Below are 8,059 nucleotides of genomic sequence, written 5' to 3'. Positions count from 1 at the left end.
GAATCATATCCGCCTTGGGTTTTTGGAAGTCCGGTGATGAAATCCATCCCAATTTCGTCCCATTTCCACTCTGGTACTTGGAGAGGTTGGAGAAGTCCGGCCGGTCGTTGGTGCTCCGCTTTGACACGCTGGCACACATCACAAAGAGCCACGAACTCAGCAATTTCCCGCTTCATACTAACCCACCAGTATCTCTCTTTCAAGTCTAAGTACATCTTCGTACTGCCAGGGTGGATGGAATAAGGACTTTCGTGAGCTTCCTGAAGTATCAGCTGTTTAAGTTCCCTGTCGTCTGGAACGCATACCCGATTTCCGTTCCATAGGGTTCCGTGTTCATCTTCTGTGAAACCAGCGGCTTTACCCTGTTTCATATTCTTGAGGATCCCATGCATATCTGGATCATTCTTCTGAGCATCGCGGATTTGATCGAGCAAGGTAGGCTTGGCTTCCAGCGTAGCCAAGAATCCATGGCCAACGATGCTTAGGTTCAGGGCTTCCATTTGTTGATTAAGTTCCGGTGGAATGCCACGGACGCCAAGAGTGTTGCAATGGCTTCTTCGACTCAGCGCGTCTGCAACCATGTTGGCCTTACTAGGGTGATAGTGGATTCCCACATCATAATCCTTGATGAGCTCTAACCATCTTCTCTGCCGAAGATTCAGATCCGACTGAGTGAAGATGTATTTCAAACTCTTATGATCAGTGTATATATTTCACAGCGATTCCCAATGAGGTAGTGCCGCCAGATCTTTAGAGCATGAACCACAGCGGCTAACTCCAAATCATGGGTAGGGTAGTTGCCTTCATGAGGCCGTAGCTGGCGTGAGGCATAGGCTACCACATGACCTTCCTGCATGAGCACGCACCCCAATCCTTGGCGTGAAACATCACAGTACACCATGAAGTCCTTGCGAGTATCTGGTAAGATTAAAACTGGCGAGGAAACCAGCTTTTCCTTGAGAGTTTGGAACGCCTTCTCGCATTGCGGGCTCCACACAAATTTTTCTTCTTTCGTCAACAACTGTGTCATGGGTCGAGCGATTTTGGAAAAGTTCTCGATGAATCTTCGGTAGTATCCTGCCAAACCCAAAAAGCTGCGGACTTGGGTGACCGTCTTGGGTTGCTTCCAATCAGTGACGGCGGTCACTGTTTCAGGGTCCACAGCAACTCCTTTAGCAGATATCACATGCCCTAAGAAGTTGACTTCGGACAACCAGAACTCACAGTTGCTAAGCTTGGCATACAATTGATGTTCCCGCAACTTTCCCAACACCAGACGGAGATGCTGTTGATGGTCTTCCTCTGATTTTGAGTTCACCAGGATGTCGTCAATAAAGACCACAACAAACTTATCCAAGTATTCCATGAACACTTTGTTCATTAAGTTCATGAAGAAGGCAGGAGCATTGGTCAGACCGAACGACATCACCGTGAATTCATACAGTCCATAACGCGTGGTGAATGCGGTCTTCGGGATATCTTCTTCACGGATACGCAATTGGTGATATCCGGAACGAAGATCGATTTTAGAAAAGACGGTGGCACCTTTAAGCTGATCGAACAGATCATCGATCCGGGGAAGAGGGTACTTGTTTTTTATAGTAACTTCATTGAGAGCTCTGTAGTCAACACACATCCTCTTTGTCTTGTCCTTCTTTTCCACAAAAATCACGGGAGCACCCCAGGGGGAAGTGCTCGGCCGTATATACCCCTTTTCTTTCAACTCCTCCAATTGTTTCTTGACTTCGGCCAGTTCATTTGCTGCCATACGGTAGGGTCGCTTGTACAGAGGAGTGGTTCCTGGAGTAAGATCTATCCGGAATTCAATCTCTCGCTTGGGTGGCATACCGGGTAGTTCTTCCAAAAACACGTCTCCAAACTCTCTGACGATGGGGACTTCTGACAGTCCTATCTGATGAAGTTTGGAACTGCCTACAGAGGTTGGGGGTGCAAAGAAAACAACCGGTTGTTCCGGCCCTCGGTACAGAGTGACAGTGCGTCTTGCGCAATCCACTACTCCTTGGAATTGAGCCAACCAATTCATCCCGAGGATCACATCCAAGTTCTTGGTGTCTAGAAGAATCAGATCCGAGGGAAAAGGAATTCCCTGGATTTCTATAGGAACGGCAGGGCTATAATACTTTGCTGTCATAACCCCTCCGGGGTGGTGATGAGCAGAGGGTTCCTAAGCCTTTCTACCCCCTGCTGATTTCTCCCCTCGAATGGCACAGATATAAACGAGTGGGAAGCTCCAGAGTCGAACAAAATGGTAGCAGGGATGGAATAAATGAGGAACGTACCAACGATGACGTCCGGAGTCGTCAGCACATCCTCGGCGGTCACGTGGTTCACACGACCCCGGATGACATCCTTACCACCGTTGTTGGGGCGGGGAGGCGCTTGGCCTTGCTGGCGCCTCGGCTTTGGGCATTTATCCGCAAAGTGCCCGGGCTCGAAGCAGTTGAAGCACAGACGCTGCTGACCTTGCACGTTTCTGCGGCCTTGACCAGGCTGCACAACGGCCGCAGGAGGACGGGGTGCACAGGTACCTTGCTGACTCTGCTGTTGCTGCAGCTGTGGGACGCGCACCACGAATTGAGGTCGGGGCGTGGAGCGTGGTTGCTGCTGCTGCGAGGAGGATCCCCCTGGATAGGGATTGGTGTAGCGGACCCTTTGGTTAGCTCCCTGTTGATTGCGGAAATTCGCCAAGCGACGCTTGTGCGACTCCAGTTCCTTGTGCTTGGCTTCCAAGCGGATGCTTTTGTCCACCAGACGTTGGAAATCCGGATAGTCCCCGGAAACGAGACGCACAGATAGCTCAGGGTCCATTCCTGCCAAGAACCTCTCCTGCTTTTCCTCATCTTCCCGAACATCCTCCGGAGCGTACCGGGCCAAGTTGTTAAACTCATGCAAATACTCCATCACGGAGTGGTTGCCTTGCTTCAACTCCCGGAATTCCCTTTTCTTAAGGGCCATGACTCCGGCGGGCACATGGGTCCTCCGGAAAGCGGCGGTGAATCGGGCCCAAGTAATAGGCTGCCCCTCTGGCTGTGTAGCCTGGAAGTGGTCCCACCATAGAGATGCGGGCCCCTGAAGTTGGTGAGCGGCAAAGATGACTTTCTCCTCATCGTTGCATTGCACGGTGTCTAACTTTTTCCCCACGGCATGCAACCAATCCAAAGCATCCACGGGGTTATTGGAGCTAGAGAAGGTAGGCGGACGGATGCGGAGGAACTCGGCGAGTTCAGAATGTTACGGGGGTAGGGGTGGAGGTGGAGCATTATGCTGTGGCGGATTTTGGATGTGATGGAGGAAAGCAGCCATCATGTTGGCCTGCTGGGCGAGGATTTGGGTGAGGATGGAGTTGGTGTCTGGTGGTGGTGGTGGAGGTGGGGGAGGAGGGGGAGGTGGGCTGCCATGGTTGTTGTGGTTGCTGCCTTCGGGTTGGTTGCCATCACCGGTAGCAGCACTTCTCCTGGTTGTCACCATTTGAAATATCCCATACAGAACCAGCCAAGAGAGAGAACAGACTATTAAAACTAATCACCCACGTCTACCATAATTCTTGAATTTATTACTGATATTAAATTGGTTCATTAAGGTTCAAGTTGCTTAAGCAAATAAAATAAAGACAGGCTCCGACACAGTCATACCACACACCGGTACAACCATGCCCCACACGACTCCAACAGGAAGACAAACGAGAAAGAACACACGCGCAAGCCTACTAACTGCTCGTCTACTTCTGCGACGGGCCAGGGCGGAAGGTGAGCAGCAACGCATCCTCCGTGCTACCAACGCCGGAGGCTTCCCCCTCCTGAGGAACCACGGGCGCGGGCTCGGCACGAGGGGTCTCCACGAAGCAGGTCCACGCCAGGGACTGACGAACAAGCTCAGGCCTGGAGGTGCTCTTGCGGGCGGTGATCTTCTGGCTGCGGCAGACGCGGCGGCGCTTGGGACGGCAGACCTCTCCCTGGGCGACCTTGAGCTGACACAGCTGCGCCTCCAGCGCGTCTAGGTCCTTCTTCAGCTGCAGATTCTCCTGACGCAGCTCCAGGATCTTCATGTTGTTCTCGACCATCCCACGGCGCACCATATGATGGAAGTCGATACGGGCCGCATCGTACGCCTCCACCATGCGCGCTAGGTGCATGATGGTAGCGTCATCCTCCGAGCTAACATCCCGGAAGGTGGCGTAGTCGCGGGCTGCTCCGCGACGAGGGTGGTAGCGGTAGGGCGAGTGCTGCAACTCGTCCGGGTAGCGCTGATGAAGAGTGCCGATAGCGAGGAGTGCGGCGTTCTGGCAAGCGGCGGAGAAGGAATCTCCTCCCGCGGTGACTGCCAACGAAGTCCTCTCGGGAGAGCTACTGAGGATCACTGCAGTGACCTCCCAAGCAGCGTGGGGCTCTGCATCGTCACCCTCCTGCTCCGGGAGTTGCTTGCCCTGTTAAAACACTAACTTGGGTACATTGCTCGTCTTGACCATAACCGAGGGCGCGGCTATTCGAATAGATTATACTCTGATCAGAGGTGTACATCTTTACCCACAAGACACATCTTCCTCACGTGTAACCACGTGCCACATACCACCACGGTATACGGACGGAAGACGTGACATAGTTTCCAACTCATCCTAGCCATAGACAAGAGTACCGACCCAACCTTACCTACGGCCGGAACCCCCGGGACAGGTAGGCAGGACTGAGCCCCTAGCAGCAGGACACCGGCCCTGTGCCATGACATCTCGACTACCGGGCCGCAGCTCGTGTAGCCTTCATTTGCCCTAGAGATGTCCATCGACCCCCGACTTCATCCATCTCCATCCGTGTACTTTTGCTTATAACCAGACTGAGCCACAAACTAAGCCTTACCCATTAGACATGTGGAAGTACGGTAGTGCTTTGCAACAGAGGCCCGAAGACCGGTCCTTATATGCTCGAGGTGCTACCATCAAAACCATGCACCCCGAGCCCAGCCTAAAACCATTTTGAGGGTTTTGAATAGAGGGAGAGGTGTGAATCCAATTCCACAATAATCCAACCATTCCATGGTGTCCAAGTGATATGAATATTCCCAAAGTCTAGAGTTATAAAACCACCTAATGTTGTCCTATTAATCAGCGAAGCATCTACCTAAATTCATACTAGTGGAACCATGAACAAAATGTCCACTAGTTGGGGTTTTGTTTATCCTAGGGTGAACAAGGTAATAATAACAATAACAATAATAGGGTCATAACAAAGGTAAATAGGCATGGCTAAATAAAACAGTGATAACGCGGGAATTTAAATAAAGCGGTAATGCAATAATTTAAATCAAAATAACTTTATAAACTGGGATTCAATATGTTCAAGGATGATGTGACTTGCCTTGCACGCTTTCCCAAACGTCGGCTTCAACCTCCACGAAGAGCGGCTCTTCCGAAGCTGCAGCGTCTACGCGACCAACGGAAAATAAAAGGGCTTTTACTCTAATAAAATCCATATAACAAGCAGGAACAAAGCACAAAAATGGGTTCTTGACTTCTGAAGGAAAAAATTAGAGACTTGAACGGTCCAATTCCGAGTTCAAATGGCCAAGTTATGGCCATTTGAAGTTTATATGCTCTTTAAATGAATATTTACGAATTTCTTCATTTAAATTTTAATTTAAAAAGGGTTTATTGCGTCAGCAGAGGGGAGGGGGCGCGCGGACCGGGTCCACGGGAGTGGGGCCCACGCGGCAGCCTCACGGTCCACGGTGGACCGGGTGCACCCGGCTCACACAGGCCGGTGCCGTGGGCCCCACGCGTCAGCCGCACCCAAGGGCGCGGGCGGCTGACGGCCGGGCCCCACGCGACAGCCACTCGGCGCGCCCGAGTGCGGCCAAGCCGGCGCAGCCAGCGGGAGACGGCGCGCCCGCACCCCTATGGTCGCCGGCGGCGGCCATAGACACGGCGGAGCGGCGGCCGGGAGAGGGGAGGGAAAGGGGGAAACGAAGCGGCGGTCCATGGCCGGGAGAGGGGAGGGAAAGGGGGAAAGGGAAAGGGGAAAGGGGGAAACGAGGGGGAAATGGGCGCGGGAGACCCGGCCGCCATTAATGGCGCCGGCGAGGTTAGGGGAGAGGTTTCCAAACGAATCCGAGGGAGAGAGGGAGGGAAAAATGGGGGGAAAGGGGGAGGGGATCCCGGGGAATAATTCCCCCCACTTTATTGCGCGCGGGGACGGCGGGATGCGGTGGGATTCACGGCGGCGGCGGCGCTAGGCGCGGGCGAGGCGGCGAGGACGGCGGGAGGAAGGTGATGACGGGTGGGCCGCGGGGAGAGGAGAGAGAGGGGGAGGGTGATGCGCCGAATTCGGCCCATTAGAGAGAGGGGGGGATTTTAGGGTTTTTCTTTTTATAAAACTTTTTCAACTTTGTTTATTTCTTCTTAATTATTATTTGTACTCTGAAAATTCCACTAAAATTTATTTACACATTTTAGGCTTTTACGAAATATACAAAAATCCTCCAAGCCCTATTTGACTTTTACTTTGCACATTTTAATTTTTGGAGGCTTTCACACGGATTTTAATTATTCTAGGCATAATTTAAAGGATATATTTTAGGGTCGTTTTGGGACGTGACAAATTTCCCGCACTTTATTGCGCGCGGGGACGGCGGGAGGCGGCGGGATTCGCGGCGGCGGTAGCGCTAGGCGCGGGCGAGGCGGCGAGGACGGCGGGAGCAAGGGGATGACGGGTGGGCCCCTCCCGTCAGCGAGGGTGGCGGGCGGGCCCGCCCGTCAGCGGCGCGCGCGCGGGGAGGAGGCCGAGTGGGCCGCGGGGAGAGGAGAGAGAGGGGGAGGGTGATGGGCCGAATTCGACCCATTAGAGAGAGGGGGGGGGGGGATTTTAGGGTTCTTCTTTTTATAAAACTTTTTCAACTTTGTTTATTTCTTCTTAATTATTATTTGTGCTCTGAAAATTCCACTAAAATTTATTTACACATTTTAGGCTTTTAGGAAATATACAAAAATCCTCCAAGCCCTATTTGACTTTTACTTTGCACATTTTAATTTTTGGAGGCTTTCACACGAATTTTAATTATTCTAGGCATAATTCAAAGGATATATTTTAGGGTCGTTTTGGGACGTGACAGGGTGTCACGCCCAGAAATTCCCGAATAGAATTCCAAGCAGAATGTGCATTAAAATCCCCGTCCAGGACCGGCCGGGGTACACAAACGACAATGTTGACATTCAGATCCACGTCTTACAAACATCATAAAAGTCTTACATAAATGCAGCGGAAAAACGAATGACAACAGGAGCTAAGCCTTGACTAGAACTGCAGCGGGAACACCACTCCACAGGCATCCTCGACAGCACGGACGAAGCCTACTCCTCGGAGAAACCTCCATCTGACACATACTCGAACTCTGGGGTTGGGAAAAAAATTAGAGCAAGACTGAGTACTACCCACTGTACTCAGCAAGTCATACTGGAATAGGGGTATGATGCAGGGAATTATCAAAGGAGAGCTAGAGTGGTTCATTTGCATAAAGCGAGCATTTATAGACAGAAGTTGAAAGATTTAAACAGTTGTAATAATTAATTAATATTGATCATCCGCTGTCCAACGCTATCCCACGTTGCAACAGGCCCAACCATCCACCTATACTATCCAATTTCATTAGACTAAACTAGGGTGAGACTAATCACGGTGAATCTGGTTGACCGCCCATAACCGTGGACACGGCTATTCGAATAGTTTTACTCTCATCAGAGGTGTACAACTGTACCCACAAGACACAGCCCCACGACACGTTTCCGTGCGCCGACATGCCACCACGACATACCGGAAAGAGGCCGTGACAGGACCCTTCGCATAACCCCCTCTAGCCAAGCACACCACACCTCAGGTTTCACCCCCGTCCCCAGCGGGCAACGGGCAGTCCCCTCTCGTGCCTAGGTGAATCCGGAAGCGACAGAGGCCGTCGCAGGGCCCGCCCCGCTCCATCACGCCCACCCTTACCTGGATGCGTCGACTAGAGGAAAGATACACAACAAGCCTAGCCGTTGCCCACGCTGGCTTGTGGT

The sequence above is a fragment of the Oryza glaberrima genome, chromosome 5, assembly GCF_000147395.1.
Source record: "Oryza glaberrima chromosome 5, OglaRS2, whole genome shotgun sequence".
NCBI lineage: Eukaryota > Viridiplantae > Streptophyta > Magnoliopsida > Poales > Poaceae > Oryza > Oryza glaberrima.
The sequence above is the reverse complement of the archived record's forward strand: the minus strand, read 5'-3'. Positions refer to the sequence as shown.